The following is a 20455-nucleotide window of genomic DNA, read 5'->3' as shown; positions in this document are numbered from 1 at the left end:
AACAGTTAAATGGTATCTCTGAATCAGAGTCTGGGCCCGAGTTCCAGGCAGAGCCCGGACTTGCCTGAGAGGCTCTGGTGGAGGGGACCTGGCACTGGAAAATAGAGGCTTCCTGTCGTGGCTCTGCCTTCACCTGCCGTGTGACCCTGGCTGAGTCGTTTCCAGGCTGGACTGATAATCAAGAGGGTGGGGGGGAGGAAGCTGTATAAAAACATCTTGAGACGTGCCAGAGCCAGGATAATGCAGGGGACAGAACACTGGTCCCCAAGTAAAGACCTCTGGGGCCAGACAGATGACGGGAGGGAGCCAAGAGAGCTGGGGGCAAATTGGCAGAAAGGCCCCCAGCTCTGGGTGATTCTCGGACCTGTAGCATGAGTGTCATCCAGGAGCTTGTCAGAAATGCAAAGTCTCAGCCCACTCCCCTCTTTCTGAATCGGAAGCTCTGGGGGAGACCCAGCAGTCCAGGTGGTAACAAGCTCACCTGTAACAGGTGAGGGTGATCCTGCCCCAGGTTGAGGACCACTGTTCCACCAGAGCAGGCAGGGACCCCTCAGCCCCAGCCTGAACAGCCAGCTAGGCCCAGGACTGGCAGATCTTTCTTCTAAAGAAAGCTCTGCAATCCAGATTCTTTTAAGAAACGGGATTTTAAATATTGGTGTCAAAGTCAAAACATTTTCAACACTGTGTTGCCAAAGATACCAGATGCCCCGTTTTTAGCATCCGCACATGCAAGTTCCGTTCTGATTCAATTCTAAGAGATCAGAAGGGCTGGTCTACTTCCAAAGTGATGGAATTTCCTCCCCTCCTTATTACCTCAGATTGGGGCCCTGCCCTCTCCCTCCTGGCCCCCTGCAGCCTGTCGGCCCCCTTGGTCGTCTATGTTCACGTAATGTGGGATTCTAAGCTCCTTGAGGACAGAGAGGGTTTGCCCATCACATTTGCCCCTCAGCATCTAACCAGGCGTGGACACCTTCGTGGCTGGCTACACGGGCACTGAATGAATTGCCCCTCACCACTCTCCAGGACCCAGCCCCAGGCATGAAGCATGGTAGGAATTTTAATGTGCCTCGTCATTCGGGTATTATGGATCCTGCATTCACTTGGCGACTATTTCCTGAGCATGTCCCATGCGTGGGCACCGCGCTCTGTGCTGGGCAAGAACGGCGGGCCAGACGTGCCTGGGCCTCCATGGGGCACAGCCTCTTTCTTGTTGATTATAAGCCGGTGGTTTTCATTTTTCAACCCCCTAGGGTTGGTGCACATCCTCAGTAAAACACTTTTGAGCGTTCATCTCCAATATATGTACACTTTTAATTTATAAGTGACGCGCACGTGTACTGCTGTTTCACTGTATACGTGCATCCTTAGATATTTAAAACATTTAAAAGAATGAGATAAAACAGAAATAGAAATGGAAATTGTCATGATTTCCTACTGCTTCCCCAACTGACAGTCGTAGGCACTTTCTAGAGTCCCACCCTTTGAAGGCACACAACGGATCAGGCATTGTCCTAAGTATATTTCATGTGTGACCTCATGCCGTCCTCAGCAGTCCTGTGAGGCGTGGATCATGCACCCGTTTACATACGGGGAAACTGAGGCTCCAGCTGCTTAAGGGATTGGCCAAAACTCAAACCTAGGCCTGATGAAATTCTAAAACCTGTGCTCTTATCTGTTGCTCTGCACTAGAAGGGGGCCATCTGTGCACGGCTGCAGGGCTTCAGAAGAGCTGCAGGCTGAACACTGCCTGCTGAATCTGAGTATACTCCTTAGGCAGATCACGTCAGAAAAAAATTTCTGAAATCAGAGGTAACTTTTAAAAAACAACATTTCTCAAACTTGACCTGAAAGATGTTATTCGGTATTCTGGGTAAAAAGCATTCTGAAATTAAATACATTTGGGAGAGATCTGCCTAAACAGATTTCAGTAAGCTTCTCCGCTGCAGACCTTGTCAGTCCCTTTAAGGTATTTGATGCAGGGAGGATTTATCTGGAAGAGCGAGAGAGAAGACACAGCATTTCTCAAACTCATCCAGCCATTGAACCCCTCCCTCCCCTCAAACAAGAAAACCTATCAGCACCTCCTAAGACACTGTTATTCCATGGAACACAGTTGGAAAATACAATTGGGAAGAGAAAAAGAAGTAAGACAGTCACACACCTCAAGGTGAAAGGCCTTTGCCTTGTACACTCAGGTGAAACCTCGAATTCGCCAGGGACCACGCAGAGTGGGGAAATGCTGCAGGAGTCTAGTTTTGACAGTGAGGGGTCGAGTCACACATGACTGAAAGAACCTTAGTTTGGAGTCAGATGTGAGTTCAGATCCCAGCCCTGCACCTGACGTCACCTTTCTGAGGCTCAGTTCTGTCACCTGTAAAATGGGAATAATCAGCCCACCGTACAAGGCTGCTGATGCCATGGTTCCTGGCATGTACTGGGAAAGAAGAAAGGGAAGTTGTTATCAGGAATGCCCTTGTCCTTTACACGGATCTGTACTGGCGCCAAGCGAGTGACACCTCCCGAGCCCTTACGATGTGTCAAGTCGAAGCTGAGAAGGAGCAGGCTGGGCTGGTCTCTCCTGGGGGCTCCCCAGGGGTTTCCAGCAAAGAGATCTGGTAAGAGGGCCAGATGTGATGTTGTGATTCTTGGAGCCCCGAGAAAAGAAGCAGTTCTCCGTCTTATCCATGTGTCCTACTAGTGTTGCAAGATAATTAGAAGAAATCGTCCCCAAGGAGGCATCGGTCAGCCAGACCCAGGCCCCTGTGTCTTCCCTCGGGCCGAGCGAGCCCAGTGGAATAGCTCATGTTCCCTCTTCCTTTCGGAAGGAGAGCATCAAGACGCAACCTCTGGCCTGGGGCGTGCATTCTGGTCAGCTCCACACCTCTGCCGGGGTAAGTTAATTGAATACACAGTGGACGCTCTCCGCCACCTTCTCCCTCTCTGGTCTCAAGTACAGCTAATCCCGTTACAAGAAAATAAAGTGGATAATTCAGGCTAATGAAATCGTTACAAGAATGTGGCCAGCCAGAGGTGGACCTTCAGAACCAATTTAACACCCTTTGGTGTCGTTATTCTCAGTACAGGAAATGTTTGAGAGGAAGGAAAAAAAATTAGAAAGAAAAAAAAAAAAAACCAAACTCTCCCAAACCTAGCCTCTTTCTGGTGGGCTTAAATCTGATTAAAGAATTAATCTGCCACATATCTTGCTTCTTGCAATTATCTCCGTGGTGCCCAATATCGCCATAGTAACTCCAGAAAATATGAGAGGAGGTGGAGAGAATCCAGGAAGTCCGCAGGCAGGGTTAAGCTTGTCTATAACTTGATACCTTTTGCTCTGCCCATTGCTGCTGCCACTCAGAGAAGGGCCACTCCCGGACCTCCACCTAAGCACCACACTCGGAACCCTCTGATCCTGGATTAGACTGTACATCCCTGAGGTCTCTATGAGGCAGGAGAGGGTGGGGTTAGCTCCCGTGCAAAACGGGGCAGGTAGCTAGACCCCCTTTCCAGGGTGGGCGCGGGGTGCTGGGCAGGGAGATACCCCTCGCCACTGGTCCACACCCCTCATGCCGCCCGCTGCCAGGTCACGGCCAGGCCTCCTGAGAAGGCTGAATGAAGGGTGGCCCCTCTACTTCTCAGCCCTCACCACCTCCATCAGCGGCTGCCCTCTCCTCTGCCACATCTACGCATACACAGAAAGGGCCCCTTCAATGTCATTTCTTTTTTTTTTTTTTTGCCACGCCTCATGGCATGTGGGATCTTAGTTCCCCAACCAGGGATCGAACCCGCGTCCCCTGCATTGGAAGCGCCGAGTCTTAACCACTGGATCGCCAGGGAAGTCCCTCAGTGTCATTTCTTTTGGATCCATTTTACCGCTCAGAACTCTAAGGAGGACTGCATGTCATGAACCCAGATTATCTCCGGTTGATTCCCATCAGGCCCACACCATTCTCCCAAACTACCATGGCCTGTTCTAACATCTCAAGCTAAGGGCACAAGTCTTTCAGTGATCTAAGTGGCCCTAACTGGAGACTGTGGAGGGCAGCTGGATGAGCGTGAGGACGTGAAGGGAAAAGGAGAAGCCAGGTCTTTCAAATACGGGGAGAACTTCCACTGAGCTTGTAAGGTTCTCAAGGGATCTTAAGGCGCACATGTGGATAGGCAGAAAAGTTCTAGTCGCCGGGGGTTTAGAAACTCTCCACTGATGGTCCCCCTATTCTAAGTGCCAAGCAGCAGCCCACAGCCACCAACACTGCCTTCCACTTCTGATTCATCAAGAGGAAGCCATCCCAGGGAGATTGGAGATGGACCACAGAGCAGCTCGGGGCTGTCAGGGTGCACCAACGCGCACGCCTGCATCACGGCCCCAGGGCCCCGTCTCTTCCCATCTCTCTGGAGAAGCACAAGGTGGCAACTGAACATCCAGACAAGTCTCTGGTGTCCCGACAGCATCTCTAGGAAAAGGGGCGGGATGGTGGCAGCAGCCCCCTGTATGGTTTCAGGAACCAGAGCACGAGTGGGATGCGAGCCAATGCCACCACTTAGGGGCCGAGGACAGAGACTCGGGGAGCAGGGGGCTCAGAGCACAGCAAGTCACATGTCAGCAACGCCATGCAGCTCCTGCGGCCTGAACAAGGAGAAGCTGTGCGCATTCGTTCTACAGAGGATCCAGAAGGAAGGAAAGAACCCCCCGGGCAAAACAGAATGACGCCAGGAAGCCCATGCACTAAGCTTCTGCCTGTCACCCATGGGAAAGCCCTTGACCCTGCCCCCTCCCACTGAAAGCCTATTTAACTTTTACTTCACCAACTTGTTTAGTTTCTTGTCCCAGAGCAGCTGAGAAGGGCAAAGGGGTTAATAGGGGCAGGTTCCTAAAAGGCCGCAAGAAGGGAGGGCTGACGGTCACAGATTAGACCAGGGCCACGCGCGATTCCTCTGTAAAGGGTCAGAGAGTAAATACTTTTGGCTTTGCAACTACTCAGCTCTGCTACTGCAGCGTGCAAGCACCCAGAGACAACACACAAACGAGTGGGCATGGCTGCATGCCAATGAAACTTCATTTACAAAGACGGGGCTGGCGTGTGAGCCTTGGTTTGCTGACCCCTACATTAGTCCAAAAAACCCAAACGTGCTATTAAAATGACTGGACAAGCACAGCAGCCCGGGGCTACCAGGTGCAGGGCAAACAGCAGACGCACCTACGCAGCCCCGATCTGCCCCGTGCAGTGCGGCCTGGGCTCAGCATCACCGAGGCAAACGTACAGACCCATAAGCCCGGTCGCTGCCCCGCAAAGGGGCAGAGGGACAGACTGCCGGGGTGGAGGACGCCGAAGGCTTCCCACCTGGTCTGCCGACCTGTACCGGCCTTGCATTTGCCATCACCTGACTCACTCCTCTTCCGGGATGTCATCGACGTGACATCCTACTGTGCATTTTGTTCTCTGTTTGCGTATGGTCCTCCTTCCTTGCTGGACTGCTGAGTGGCCAGCGCCCAGGGTGGGGCTAACGGTGCCTGGCGTGCAGTAGGTGCTCAGCACAAACCGCACGTGGTCCCTCTTATGACCCAGGTCCTCAATATCAGAAACAGGAAACAGAGAGCGGGGAGGGGACCAGGTACCTGATGCCTTGTCGGATGCTCTAACTCACTGCTCAGAGCAAGGCCCGGGGCGGCCGCGCTCCCAGGGGGCATGTGACACCGAGGGGGCGTCTGTCTGAGCTCAAAGGGCTGCATCCAGGGCTGTCTGACCACGGACGTGGAGTTCCCTGACTTCCTCCTTTGCTGTGCTATGTCCCCACGCCACGCGGGGTAACCCACTTCTGCCCCCCAGCCCACTCCTCAGGTTCTCGCTGGAACCCGCCAGCCACTGGGAAGCCGTCAGGCAAATGATGGAGGAAACAGAAAAAGAGGCCAAGGAGATGTTGACAGATACGGAAGGCGGCTTCTGAAGAGCTCAGCATTCTAGAAGCTTCTGACACCTGCCGTTAGGAAGAACACTCCAGACCCCCACAGCATGAGAAAGCTCTCCACCCCCTTGGCAGAGTCCCAAGCATCCACCTAGCCCTACTCATGGCTGGAAAGAGGCAGAGAGCGCAGTCACCGTGTCTCCCCCTGAGGCCCCAGACCGGCAAGTCACAGTTGGGAGGGGACCACTTTTCTGGTCCAGCGGGGCTCAGACTGGAGTGTGCCTCAGATAACCAGCCTCGGCATCGGAGCCTGCGAAGAAAGCCAGCCGGTCGTCACCAGGGGATGACAGCTGACACACCCTTGCAGGGGATGCGAGAGGTAAATCCACAGCGTGGGCCTTCGATGGAAGGCCTTGGAGGCCCTTCCAGGGGCCTGTGGGAGACGGAGTGGAGGACGGTGATTCACGCTGGCGAGCCTGCCGGCGCCGAGGGGGAGGGGAGGCGCTCACTCCGGCTGGGACAGATATGATTTTTAAAAGCCTGGGAAAGAAAACAACAATAAAACAACCGGAGCTCAGGCTGGCTGGCGAGTTTTCAGAGACGGGGAGAGGTGGAAATGGATTTGTGAGGGAGAACCATTTGTTTGGGGCCAAATAAACCAATGTGGAGCTCGATTCAATTACAGGAGGGAAGAGGAAGTTTAGAATCTGATGGGCCAGATCAGCTCGTTGCTTTGTGACCACCTAGAGGGGGTGGGACAGGGAGGGTGGAAGGGAGATGCAAGAGGGAGGGGATATGGGGATATATGTATACGTATAGCCGATTCACTTTGTTATACAGCAGAAACTAATACAACATTGTAAAGCAATTATACTCCAATAAAGATGTTTAGAGAAAAAAAAGAATCTGATGGGACATCAGGAGCCGAGAGCCAAAGGGGCCTGACTTGGGCTCTGCATGGTCTGGAGTCTGGGACAGAGAGAAATGGGCTCCGGAGGGCTGGTTCCAGCGGCCCCGGGAGGAGAGGGAATGAGTCTGAGGTGTGTGGACGTGAGAGCCACGATGGGTCCCTCCGTGGGGCATATCTTGGTGTGTGCAGGTGTGTATGTGGGGTTCTTCCTGAGATAAGAAACCGAATCAGGGCCAGACAGGATTTGGGGTGTAAGAAAACCAAGGAGCCCCAGGCAGAAGTGAGGAGAAAGAGGAGAAAAATCAGCAGTCAGTAGGGAAAGGTCCCCTCTGCAACAAGCACTGTTTATCTCACCAGCGAGTTAAAGGGCATCATTTGCAAAGTTCAAGAGGAGGGAAGAGTCAGTTATCCTGTCAATGGCTTTGTGCGTTGCCACAGGCCTGCTGCCTCAGAAGAAGCTGCAGCCACATTTCCCTGTCTTCCGGGGGGGCGGGGGAGGTGAGGGAGGCACAGCCGAGATTCACACCCCCAGCCCCTCTCCTGCACACAGAGAGGCAGCCAGGAGATAAAGCAACCCATATTCGGGACGGCCCCCACTCAAACAGGGAGAGGTCAGAGGTCAGAAGGCATAGATGGTGCTATAAAGGATACACAGGGGTTACGAGCACAAGCCTGGGGGTCAAGCTGCCTCCCCCACTCTCTGCCTTGGCTTGCTCATCTGTAAAATGGGGATAACCCCCTCCCCCACCCAATAGAGCTGTGGTAGGGCTTAGAGGAGACATTATATCTGAAGCATTTCACACAGAGCTGGGCTCCTAGTGCGCGCTCACTAAGAAGCAGAAGGAACAAATGCAGGGGTGAACGACAGAGTCAATAAAGGGGATCAAGTGAGGCCGGTAAGGATAATCCTCCCGGGGAAGTGTTCTGGTTTTTGTGTTCTCTCCTGTCCTGAGCCAGCGGTGAGGGGTCCTGGGCCAGAACTGGGCTCCCACGTCACAGATGAGGAACGGCGAAGGCCCCTGGCCCTGCCTCCCTTTAAAAGGCCAAGTGGCAGAGAAGGAACTGGAACCCACAGACTGATGCCCTATTCACCCAATGGGCTGCCCCGGGGCCATGGAGCTGCTCCGTCTCATCCTCTCCAACTCGAAACTGGGAAGCTCCGTGAAGGTATGGTTTGCACTTCAGGATTCCGGGGGAGCGATTTCCTTTGTGGGGAGAACCCCCTCCTCTCCACCAGCACCACTGCTGTGTTCCAGGGTCACTGAAGGTGGATGGGCGGGGAAGAGGTCAGTTACTGTGGCAGAGACGTCACTTGCTCTCCGATATCCATGGCTATTCCAGTTTTCAATGACAATGAGGAAAAAGTGACTGGTTCTTTTAAACCAGGAGTTGGCAATCTACGGCTCACGAGCCAAATCTGCCCTATTACCTGTTTGGGTCAATAGGTTGTGCTGGAGCACAGCTATGCCCATTTGCTTACGTCTTACCTAGGGGTGCTTCCGAGCTGCACAGAGCTGAGTACCTGTGATGGAGACCACGCAGCCCACAAAGCTGAAAATATTTACCCTCTGGCTCTGTATCAGGGCTCTCCAGAGAAACAGAACCAATAGGTTATATATAGTTATACAGAAAGAGATTTCCTAAGAGGGACTGGCTCACACGATTATGGAGGCTGAGAAGCCCCACAATCTGCTACCTGCAAGCTGGGGGCCCAGGAAAGCTAGTTCCGGTCCAAGTCCAAGGGTCTGAGAACTAGGGGAGCCAATGATGTAAGTCCCAGGCCAAAGGGCCAAGAACCGGGGGCCTCTGGTGTAAGTCTGGTCTGAGTTCCAAGGCCTGAAAACAAGTAGTAGCAATGTTCGAGGGTGGAAGATGGGTGTCCCAGCTTCGGCAGAGAGCAAATTCACACTTCCTGCAGTTTTTTGTCCTAATAGGGTCTCGGATGGAAGGTCTTGGATGGTGCCCGCCCCCACTGGTGAGGGTCGTCTGCTTTACTCAGTTCACCAATTCAAAGGCTAATCTCTTCCAGAAAGGCGCTCAGAGACCTCATAGACAGAAATGATGTTTTACCAGCTCTCTGGGCACCGGGTGGCCCTGTCAAGTTGACCCTTAAAATTAAGTATCACAGGCTCTTCATAGAAGTTTGACAACCGCAGTTCCAGACCAATCTCACCCCCTGGCCCAACGCCACTCCACTCCGTCATCACGCCATCACTGTCCCCCACCTCAGGGCGTCCCCCCCGCATGGCCACATCCCCCTCACGTCACCCTGAAAACCAGGTGTCTTTACCTCCTGGCTCCTGGGTTACCTGTTTTCCCTGATCAGGTATTTACAGGCAGACCTCGTTTTCCTACGCTTTGCAGATACTGCGTTTTTTTTTTTTTTTTTTTAGCAAATTGACGGTTTGTGGCAACCCTGCATTGAGCAAGTCTATCGGCGCCATTTTTCCAACAGTATTTGCTCACTTTGTGTCTCTGTGTCACATTTTGGTAATTCTCGTCATATTTCAAACTTCTGCATCATTGTTATATTTGTCATGGTGATCTGTGATCAGTGTGATCTTTGATGTGATGATTATAACCATTCTGGCATTTTTAAGCAATACGGCACTTTTTTATCTATTGCTTTATTTATTTAGGTCGCACCGCGGGGCTTGTGGGATCTTAGTTCCCCGACCAGGGGTTGAACCCGGGCCCTCGGCAGTGCACGTGCCGAGTCCTAGCCACTGGACCACCAGGGAAGTCCCAATAAGGTACTTTTTAATTAAGGTAGGTACATTGTTGTTTTAGACCCAGTGCCATTGCACACCTAATAGACTACAAGACAGTGAAAGCATAACTTTTACATGTGCTGGGAAACCAAAAAATGTGTGTGACTCGCTTTATTGTGATACTGTTTATTGAGGTGGTCTGGAACCCAACCCGCAATATCTCCGAGGTCTGCCTGTATGCTCATGGGGCGCTATTAGAGGCACTGAGAAAGTCCAAGGCAGCTGGTAATTAGCGAGGTTTGCAGAAAGCATCCTTAGGCCTCTCCGCCTGGCCCTCCCAAGGCATCGCTTTGCCCAAGGGGGTCTAATGAGGGATGGTTTCCTGGGAGCCTGCCATCGCAGACGGCTGGGCCTGGCGTCACCCCAGCAGCCCCGCACCCAGCTTTTCTCCACAGGACCAGCAGAAGGGAAGACCCGGCCGGTCACTCTGCCCCAGGAGCGACGAGATGCAGTGCTCGGAAGATCTGGGTGCTCCCCCCGCCTCCCCGCCACGCGAACACCCTCAGCCTGACCTTCACCCAGCCAGCGCGTCACGCACAGTGACCTCCCAGGTGGTAGGAAGGCAGTCCAGGGTCATCTATTTCTAATATTGGAAAACTGCTCCCCAAACTAGATCCTCGCCAAGATAGGTGATCAAGTGGAAAACAAAACAAGACAAGACAAAAAAACAACAGGTGCCAGAGAGTTAAAACAAAAAGTGGCGGGAAGAAGGCAGTACACAGGTGCATATATGTGCACACAGTATTACTTCTGGAGAGAAACATAAGACATCAGCTGCAGCGGCCGCCTGTGGGGAGCAGCACGAGGGACCAGACCCTGTGTCACCTGCCCCGCGCCACGCTGGCGTTTGGCTGAAGCTGTGGTGGCCGGTCCTCATGAGTGCTCAGGTTCCCCCTCCCTGCCAGTGCCCCACCTCCAGCGGCCCCCAATCTGCCCCAGGCGCTTGCTCAATCCCAAGTGCAGGGCAGCCCCAGCCCCACGGGGCAGTGCTCAGCTGGCAGGACACAGGCTCTCAGGCGGACTGCTCTGGAAAGGCCTCCTGTACTGCTCTCAGGAGTCTCCGTGGGACCAGGCCCTGGGACTCAGAGCAGTGGCCTCGGTCACACCCCTGTGTATGGCTGCTTCTTCCCCGACCTCCCCTCACTGCTCCCCGGGTCACGTGCCAATACACTCTTTGTCCCTAAATCCTTCTCCAAGCTTCTGGCGTGGGGAGAACCAAATGAAGATACATACTTGCCATTTATTCTATCCCTTTTTATAGCTGTTATACTATGTGCATGTTCTATAAAAATAATTACACATATGTATAAATATATACATATTTATATATACCATATGTATATGTAATACACCCAATATATACAATTATATATACATGTATACAATTTATGTGTATATATACACATATATATACATACGCTCACACATATGCATATATATACACATATATACATATATATTTTGGGCCACGTCACGTGGCTTGTGAATCTTAGTTCCCTGACCAGGGATTGAACCTGTGCCCCTTGCAGTGGAAGCGTGGAGTCCTAACCACTGGACTGCCAGGGAATTCCTTGTATATATTTTTCTAAAGGGGAGAAAGGAGACCCACTGACACCTCAAATACTGATCCCTTCAACCATACTTGGATTGCTACTTCATTTCTTCCTCTTGAGAGTTTAGTGCTAAGAAAATAATGTTCTCCCTTTGATCCAGGTATTCAAGAAGCCTAGTGGGACCACTTGTTTCCCTTATTCCCTAGGCTGCCAGGGAGCTCAGGCGACATCCAATATTCCACTGCAGGAACCCTCCAGAGGCCAAGGTTTTCTGGCCCCAATACTGCCCTCACTTGCACAGACTCCTCCCTTTGCCCCTCTCAGATGCGCTATGGAGGGCATCACCTAACTCCCCTGTGGGCAGGTTGGAGGGAGGGGTTAGAGCGTTTCTTCCCAGCGTCCTTGTGCTTTGCAGGCCCTTCTCTGGCAGCAGTTCTGATACAACGACAGCCCCCCCAGGCAGGCCCTCCTCCACGCTGGACCACAGACTGGCTCCCCATCCCAGGGGTAGTGATGAGGGCTGCCAGATAAAACACTGGACACTTGGTTAAACAAGAATTTCAGATAAAGAACAAATAACTGTTCGGGATAAGCAGGTCCCCAACACTGCATGCAACATGCTTACACTTTAAAAGACCCACCTTATTAAAAAATGTTTTTAAATCTGAAACTCAAATGACACTGGGGATCCTGTACTTTCACTTGCTACCTCTGACACCTCTGTGCGACACATTTCTGCTGTTGATCTTTGGGTGCCTCCTCCCTCACCCCCCACCGGTTCCTTGTGGGTTCCAGAATCCTGCCCACACCTGTACGGAATGTGTTCACTGGAGTACTTAAAGCAGAGGCATGAGTTCCGTTCCCAGTTGGCACCCTGGCAGATAAGAAGGCTCTTGTTCTGTTAGCCCTGTCTGAACGAGGGTCCTCTTTCAAGTGGCTTCAAATTCTTTGGGTGCAGGATGACGTAGCGGCCACGCCTGGTTAGACTCTGAGTTACAGCTGCGCTGACTCAGGCCTGGAGCTCTCCTGCCTCCGTCTCTGTAAGGTTAGGTTTTTCTCATCCTTCGAGTCTCAGGTCACAGTCACCTCTTCAAGGACGCTTTCCTCAACCACATGAGCTATGCTCCCAGGCACGACCAACCCCATCACCCCAAAACGAGTCAGCCTTGCGTGTATCACCGTCTGATGTCCCCTTCCCCACGTGTACATCAGCTCTGCCAGGGCGGGGATCTCACTGTTCTTGGCCACCTATGTACCCCCCATGGCCCTACCATGCACTCCATATTTCGAGAAACCAATGAATGAGGGTAAAAATCAGAACTGCAAAAAGCAAGGGACCCTCTCTGCCTCCCCCTCTTCCTGAAAACACTGCTGTCATCAAATTTCACTTAGCCTGCAAACGCCCTTTAGTTTTTGGCCTGTCAACTTAGACACCTACGAGTCACCCCCCAAATGCCCCATCCCCCCAATTTGCTTTGTTACACAGGCAACCTAATGGGTGTGTGGACATGGAAGGGAGCTTTCAAACACTTATTGTCTTGGATTCTCTGCCTGGCCCTGATAATGACTTTTCTCGACCAAGTTTCTCGGTGAAAGAAAGTGATAGAACCAGAGGCAGGTACAGTTGCCATAATACGGTCGTCGCGGTCATTTAGCCTGGGCTCTGGCTCCCTTGGAATCATTTAACGATCTGTCACGGGAAGGGAGGACGGAGGATGAGTGTCGTGCGGCCTGACGTCCCCGCCTCCAAAAAATAATCTAAGTTCCCGCAGCCAGAGAAGGTCCCCGGTTGGAAAGATGGGAGGGTGAGAACACTCCTTACAAGGACCCAGGTGGGCATGCCTTACCTATCTACCTTTGCAGGAGAGAAACTAGTGAATTTGAAAAATCGTGGGGACATCTACTCCTAACTGTGCCTTCCTCTGGCCTCCAGTTATGTTCCTTTTATATCCAGAGCCTGGAGGGTCTTTCTTTAAAGCCACTGCTTGTCAAAGCCTCTGAGTGGCTTCCTCCCTCCTTCAGGGGCCCGTGGCATGGAGGAAGAGGAAGCTGGGAATGGGAGAGGACAGGAGGGCAAGATGCTGTGCTAAGCAGCAGTTTGGACGGTGGGTGTGGACAAGAAATGGAGCCACATTTGTGGCCCCGTGACCTCCTGTCTCCCTGACTTGAGAGGAGGTGGCTTCTAGGAGCTGGAGAAAACCCTTCATTCTACAAACCACTGTTGCTTCCTTACACCACTGACTCTTGAGATAACAGGGGACAGGGAATGGCTCTGCAGGTGGCCAATTACCCCTCTGGATGGAAGCCAACCCCACCCCATCACACAGGTGATGCACGCACCCTGCGCCCCCCGGGGGTGTGTCCAGGACTGCACCTTACTGACTGTGCACCCGGCCAGCACCCGGGGTCACTGACCCTCTCATACTCAAAAATCCGCCATGAAACCTCCAGGCCCCATTAGCAGGCAGGGTCCTGGCGGCCTCTGTTCTCTGGGAGGTCCAGCTTGGACCTGTCTGCGGATGTGTCCTCCCCTCTCAGGTGAGAAAATGCTGGAAGTCGGGGTGCCAGACACTGAACGGCAGTAATACAGGAGGAGAGGCACTGCTGGGTCCCCTGGCTCCAGGTGAAAAGAAAACCTCACTCATCTTGGAATGGACAGATTAACAGGCTGCCTGGCTCTCTGCGTTTTAACCAGTCGTTTAGAGACATAGGCAACCTGGCCCGTGGGGCTCTGGGACCTGGAACAAGTCACTGACCCCATGTGTGAACTGGCCTCAAAGGCTGGGTCACCTCCACAGGGGTTCATGGAAGGGCTCTGCAAACTGTAAAGCCTTATCCCAATCCGCCATAATTCTGTGTTCTAGCAATACTCTTCCCCCTCCGGGGTAAAGGACCAGCATATTTTACTTTAAAAGCGCTCTAAGGTCGTACTAAAAAGAGTTGCAAGACAAAGCCTGCTTAGTACCAGGAGGAATGAGAGAAGGCTCTGGAGCTGGGGTAAATTTTAAATGAGAGCTCCAGGCAGAGGGAGAGGGAGGGCTCAGAGGCTCAGTGATGGGGAGGGGAGCGGGACCAAGACCAGGGACGGCTCCAAGGAGTGGTCTGGGGGTACCTTAGCCTTCAGGACTTCCACTGGTCAACCACCTATTCTCTAAGTAAGACATGTGCTTCATTACCATGTGAATGCAGCTCCCAGACGAGTGCCTGCAAACACCCTACCCCTCCCACTGAAGAAATTCTGGAGCCCCCACTGCTTCCAGACACTAAGATTCCGACATCTAGCAGGTAAAGGGCAGGGATGTTGCTAAACTTCCCACAATGTGCAGGACAGCCTCTATCACAGAAGGTTATCCAGCCCCAAATGTGCTAAAACCCTGGCCCAGCGGCCATGAGACCCCTGAGCACACCTGGCACCCAGATCTTGGTATCTAAATACCACCACCCACTGAGGAGAAATAGGGCTCCTTGGAGAAATGGCTGATTCCAGGGCTGGAGCTGAGAGAGTACAAGATGAGTCTGCAATATCTTGCTAGGCCAGAAAATAAGGAAGTACTCAAAAAACAAAAAAAGAAAAAAAAGATAGGGACATGTCAAAAGGATACAACCATGCTTGAAGGGGTTCCCACTGGTCTAACTGGGGACAATTTCAATAACACAATAAATAATGATAATCATGGGTTATGACTCATTGAATAACCCGAGTCCATACTGATAAAAATCAAATAAATAAATAAATAAATACAGGGCGGGGGGAATGGGTAGAAAAGCCCTTCCCAGGAGGAGAATATCAACTAATAAACATGAGGAATGAATGAATTACAAAATCACCATTTGGTAGCCAGCTTGGTAATGAATAATTCAGGCACGCACCGTCAGTGGATGCTAAAAGCAGTACAGTGAGCCCAGACACAGGATATTTGTAGAGCCCCAAAGCATCCCCCAAGATATTTATTAATTGCAAAGGGAACAGAAACAGGTTAACAGTGGCGAAAGCTGGCAGAAACTACTATACCCAAGTGATCAAAGATAACATCGCCAGCAGTGGGACGAATTGGATGTGCCTCCTGACACTAGGCACTGTGGAGGACGCCACTTCCGCGGTGTCGCCACCAAAGAGCCGCAATCCAATCTAATCTAATCCAATCTAATCCCACAAACCCAACTGGGGGACCCAACCCAAAACAACTGGCCAGTAGACTTCAATATTGTCAGGGGCATGAAGGACAAAAGAAATGCCAGGTAATGCTTCCAAAATTAGAGGAAACTAAAGACAAGCGAAAACGAAATGCAATATGTGATCCCAGGATGGATCTTGAATCAGAGTTTTTTTTTCTACAAAGGACATTATTAGGACAATTGACAAAATCTGAATAAGGTCTGCAGATTAGATAAGACGGCTGTATCTAAGTTAATTTCCTGATTTTGAGAACTGCACCACAATGATAAAAAGAACCTTGTTTTTGAAGAAATACACTATTAAATATTTAGGTGTTTAAAAAAAAAAAAAGCCAGTACCCAGAGGTTCCGCTTTAATTGGTCTGGGGTGGGGCTCAGGCTTCCCTACAGCTCCCAAGGTGATCTGGGTGTGCAGCCAGATCTGCGGTTGGTCCCCCCGACTTGCAGCCCACCGCCCCGTCACCCATCCAAGCTGGGGAGAGAGAGACGGCACAGAATGTTGCTCTACTGAGATTCTGAGCTGGGGGACTTTACTACTAGGCCTGTGATGCTTTTTGTAAAAACTCAATGCTTTAAAAACATTCCCTTTGAAATGCCATTATATAACCAGTCTGTTTAATGACATAGCATGTAAACAATCCTCAAGAAACCAACAGCACATCACCCAAAGGGTATTTGCTTTGCAGTCACTTTGCACATTTTGGCCCCAACCTAGTCTGGCTTTAAACCTGACCTTCTTCTAAGTCCACATTCCAATGGTCACTGACTCAGCTGACGACACGGGTTCATGAAGAACGCTTTTCACTATTCATGTGGTTTTAGATTCTTGGCAGGTACAACAATCACTGAAATTTCCTTACATTTGTATTCTGTACTTTTTCAAAGGCCCTTTACGTGCATTCTCTCTCAAGAGTCTCAAGAAAAACATCTGAGGTGGGAGGACAGTTATCATTTCCCCCCATTTAACAGATTAGGAAACTGAGGCTCCAAGAGGATCAGTGAGCAGAGTGGTTGAGTGGTTTGGCCTCTGTCAGGTTTGGGTTTTAACTCTTGTCTTCCCTGGTTCTTAGCTGCAAGTAAGGGATGTCACCTCTCTAAGCTTCAGTTCTCTTCCTTATCTTTAAAATGGAGGTAAAAACATTGACCTCCTGGGACTGCTGTGAAGATTAAATATGAAGAGGGATGTGCGAGAACTTACATTGGCACTGGGCACGTGGTCATCACTGAACACAAAATTAAAGGCAGGGATTTTTAAGGGAAGGGGCACCCTCCCCCCCGAGGGATCTGTGGGGGCTGCTTTTGGTTGTCACAATGAAGGGAGACATCACTGGCATTGACCAAGTGGCAGCTATAGAGGTGAAACATTCTTTAGGCATGAGATAGCCACCCCACTTCGCATGCCAACAGCACCCCTATTTAGAAACTCTGGGACACTCAAAGCTCCTCTGCTGTTTCCTCTGCAAAAGGTCCCTTTCCCTACAGTCCAGGGTTTCTCCACCTCTGCACCACTGACATCTTGGGCGGGATAATTTGTTGCTGTGCCCTGTAGGATGTGTGGCAGCATCCCTGGCGCCTACCCACTAGAGGCCACTAGCACCCTCCACGTTGTGACAACCAAAAGTAACTCCAGACACATTGCCGAGTGTCCCCTGATGGGCACAAATGCCCCGGGTTGAACACTCCTGCTATAGATAAATAGATGCATCATGAGGATGTAGCTCTTTTCAGCTCTCTGGTACCAACGGGCAAGGGAAATCAGTAGGGATGAGGTGGGTGCACGTCTATAACACGCAAACCATCTTAGCCCCAAGTCTGACTGCAGCGGCCGAAACCCAAAGTGAGAGACCCCCATTGTGGAAGTCTGAGTTGATCTGGGAATTTTATGGGTAGGAAACAAGAATGACACATGGTCTCCCTTGTCGGGTACACAAAGATTACATTCTCCTGCAGTCACTGTGCCTTTGAGATTAGCCCCGCAGGCCTTCAATTTAAGGCAGAAGTGTGCTCGCTTCCTGATCACAAAACATCTGCTTTCTGGTGTCACTGACATTTTTTCCCCCATACTTAAAAAAAAAAAAAAGAAAAAGAAGAGAAAAGAATGAATTTTAAATGGCTTAGGTAAAAGGCAGTGAATACAAAGTATTATTTATTCCCATGCCTGGATGCACAGTGCTTAGAAAGAAACACGTGGAATGACCGATATTATGAAGAGAGGAGGCTCTTCAAGGGAGAAGGGAAAACACACGCATTCCTCTGCACTTCAGTCGAGCAGAGGGAGAAAAAAAGTAACCATAATTGATCAGAGCTTAGAGCGCCTGGTTCTCTGCTCGGCGCCCCCCTCCCCGGCTCCCGGCTCAGGGGCTGCATCCACCCCGGCTTTGCTGGCTGGCAGCTGGGACCCCGGGAGTGGTAACCTCGCTAATTCAATAAATGAACTCTGACAAGCCTAGATGGTTGTTTAGGGGGATGGATCCTCTCTCATCCCCCCTCCCTCGCTGCCCAAAACCTCAAATAAAATAAATTAAACAAAACACGAGACACAATCTGAGTCTTTTACAGCCGCCTTCTCTAGCGGGAGTCAGAAAAATGCTAAGGATTCCGGAGGCTGCCGGGCTGAGCCGGGGCTGCCTTGGGGCCTGGAGTGGCTGGGGTGGTCTGCCTTCTCCGCTCTTCTGTTTGCTTCTTCTCCCTTGGTGCCCTGGTCCCCCCTGCTCCTGGCTGGGGAGGGGGCGGGGCAGGCTGGGATGTTACTCGACACACTGCCATAGGTGTCTTCAGCCAATCGGAGGCGATGGCAGCCGCCTGCACCTTGCTGACAGCTGCTGTCAAAACACCCTCACGACTGGTGGCTCGATAATAACTCGAAAATGAGAGACAAATGAGTGACTTCGTGAGTGGGGACGAGCCGTCGTCCTCCCCCACCCCGCCGGCTTCCGAGCACGGCGGGGAACGCTCGGAGACGCTAGGGGTGAGTACTGGCCACGGTGGGGGAGGGATGGGTTAGGAAAAAGCCCCCAAGCCAGCTAGACATGGAAGACTGTCCCCATTCCATTCCCCTTAAAGGGGATCCCACAGGCCTTTAAAATGGGTCCGACATCCTTCCCTGAAGGGGTGCTACACACTCCGAGATGCAGCTGGATGTGCTGATGGAATCTTTTGAGTGGAAACAACCCCCGGGGGTCTTTTCCGTCCACCCACCCAGGGAGGCTGTATCAGGAGCCCCAGGGAGAGAACCGCGGGCTCCTTCCCAGGATCCCTCACTCCCCGCCCTGCCCCCTTTCCCCGCTGTCCACAGCCGCGCCTCTGGGCTGTGTTTTTATTATCAAGCCAACTTTTTCCTTCAAACTTGGGCTGTTACTCCCCTGGGGAAGCCAACATTAGCACAACTTGTTTAGAAAAGCACAAATAAGCCCCAGGGAATACAAAGCGTGTGGTCAGCACTTCTCCGTGTTTCCTAGGATGGAGGGGGCTTAGGGCAGCAGAGGGGCAGGCGGATCTGAAACTTCCTTCTCGTTTTGCCAGGGCCAGCCCTTGCCTGGGATCTATGGCAGGGCTAGGATCATCCAGGTGGGAGAGGAGGCAGGGGCTGTAACATTCATTTACTTGAGGATACAGAATGCCTCTGAAAATTCCAGAGTACATGCCATACTCAGGAGGCCTGTAGAAATCCATTTTGTTTTTTTTTTTTAAACCCTTCTGGGTTGAGCTCGGCTGTATTCAGAGAAGCCGAGGTAATGGCTCAGGCTCGGGTGAAAAAGAGCGCTTTTGCGAACAAGCCATTAAAGGGACTTTATTTAAATTCAAGGTAGGCAGAGGATAATTGTCCCAGGGAAGTGCAATCATGCCGCCTGGATTAAAACCTCTTCCACATGACTCTTTCTTCCCACTCATTTCCCTGCAGAAAGCCTTTATTCCTCCGTCCATGTCGGGTAAACATTTAGCTTACTCTGTTTTGTGTGCGACAATGCACATCTTGAATAACCCCGCCTGTGTCACCCGTGCCTACTTTAAAGAGTAAACTCCCATAAAGAAAGGATCAGCCCAGTGTAACTTACTCTGTGAGCTGAACCATTATAGAAGGCTTTTAAGTGCTACACTCGGAAGGACAAGAGGCTCTCAGCATCCCATGAATAGGTGAGGAGCCTATTTGGGGGTTACGTCAAACCTCACCTATAGAGCCGGGGAAAGAACGCAGACTAGAACTCAGGCTCGGGCCTTGGTTCTGCCACTTAACCAGCCACGAGACCTCAGGCGAGGCACTTAACCTCTCTGACCTGCTGTCTCCTCATCTGTGAAATGGTGATATTAATACCTGCCCTGCCTGCAGAGGCATATGAAAGAGGATGAGGGAAGGCACCCACAAAGGGGATTGCTGTGTCTCGTGGTGGGGAGATGGGTGGTTTTCTCTGGCTTGTGCTCCATTTCCCAAAGACTCTGGAATGAGGTTACTTTTCTAATCGGAAGAGAGAATTTTAAAAAGAGTAAAACTCTGCCTTACTAATAACAGAGAAAGATTCAAGAGAGTTCTGTATATGACAGAGTTTTGAAATTCTATAAAGTGCTGAGCAAAAGAACCCCACTAAAGTGGTATACTGTCCTGTCTCCGTTCAATGCAATTAGATTTTTTAAAGGGTTGGCTTTGGAGTTCAAGGGCAGTATGGAACAGAGATGGGGCAGAGAGAAAGCTAAGAACCACTCAGAGGGTTTATTACAAGTGAACTGGGTCTGGAGTTTGACCAGAATATTTCAGGAAATACCCTCCACGCACCACTACCCCCTGGTCCCTGTAACTGTGATAGAGCAACAGACAGCTGTCTTATTTTGAAGAAGTACTTTTCCTTCTGAATCTAAAGCAATCTCCATGCTCACGTAGGCGATCTGCCAAATGCACAGTAATACAGAGAAGGAAGTAAGAAGTGCCATTCAATTTACCAACAGCGATTGTTATTTTGGGGCATTTCCTTCCAGTCTTTTTTCTACGCGTGTTTACTCGGAGATCACATGGTACCCTATTTGGATTTCCTGCTTCCTTCACCTAATTGCCGGACAAAAGCATTTCCCCTCTCAGCGACGCTCTTTATGAACGCTGTTGATGACTTTCTGGCATTCCGTTCATGATTTACTTAACCCATCCTCTCTCA

General features: G+C 51.1%; 1 protein-coding gene and 1 non-coding gene across 2 annotated transcripts in view; both read right to left on the bottom strand.

The window, feature by feature from the left end:
- The window catches only part of RBM19 (RNA binding motif protein 19), a 124509-nt gene that overhangs the window by 42319 nt on the left and 61735 nt on the right, over positions 1 to 20455 (bottom strand). The window lies entirely within an intron of this gene.
- Positions 9483 to 9555, bottom strand: TRNAA-UGC (transfer RNA alanine (anticodon UGC)). Its single transcript has one exon. It is a non-coding gene; the product is annotated as a tRNA-Ala (tRNA).

The sequence above is a fragment of the Balaenoptera ricei genome, chromosome 14, assembly GCF_028023285.1.
Source record: "Balaenoptera ricei isolate mBalRic1 chromosome 14, mBalRic1.hap2, whole genome shotgun sequence".
Lineage (NCBI taxonomy): Eukaryota > Metazoa > Chordata > Mammalia > Artiodactyla > Balaenopteridae > Balaenoptera > Balaenoptera ricei.
The sequence above is the reverse complement of the archived record's forward strand: the minus strand, read 5'-3'. Positions and strand labels throughout refer to the sequence as shown.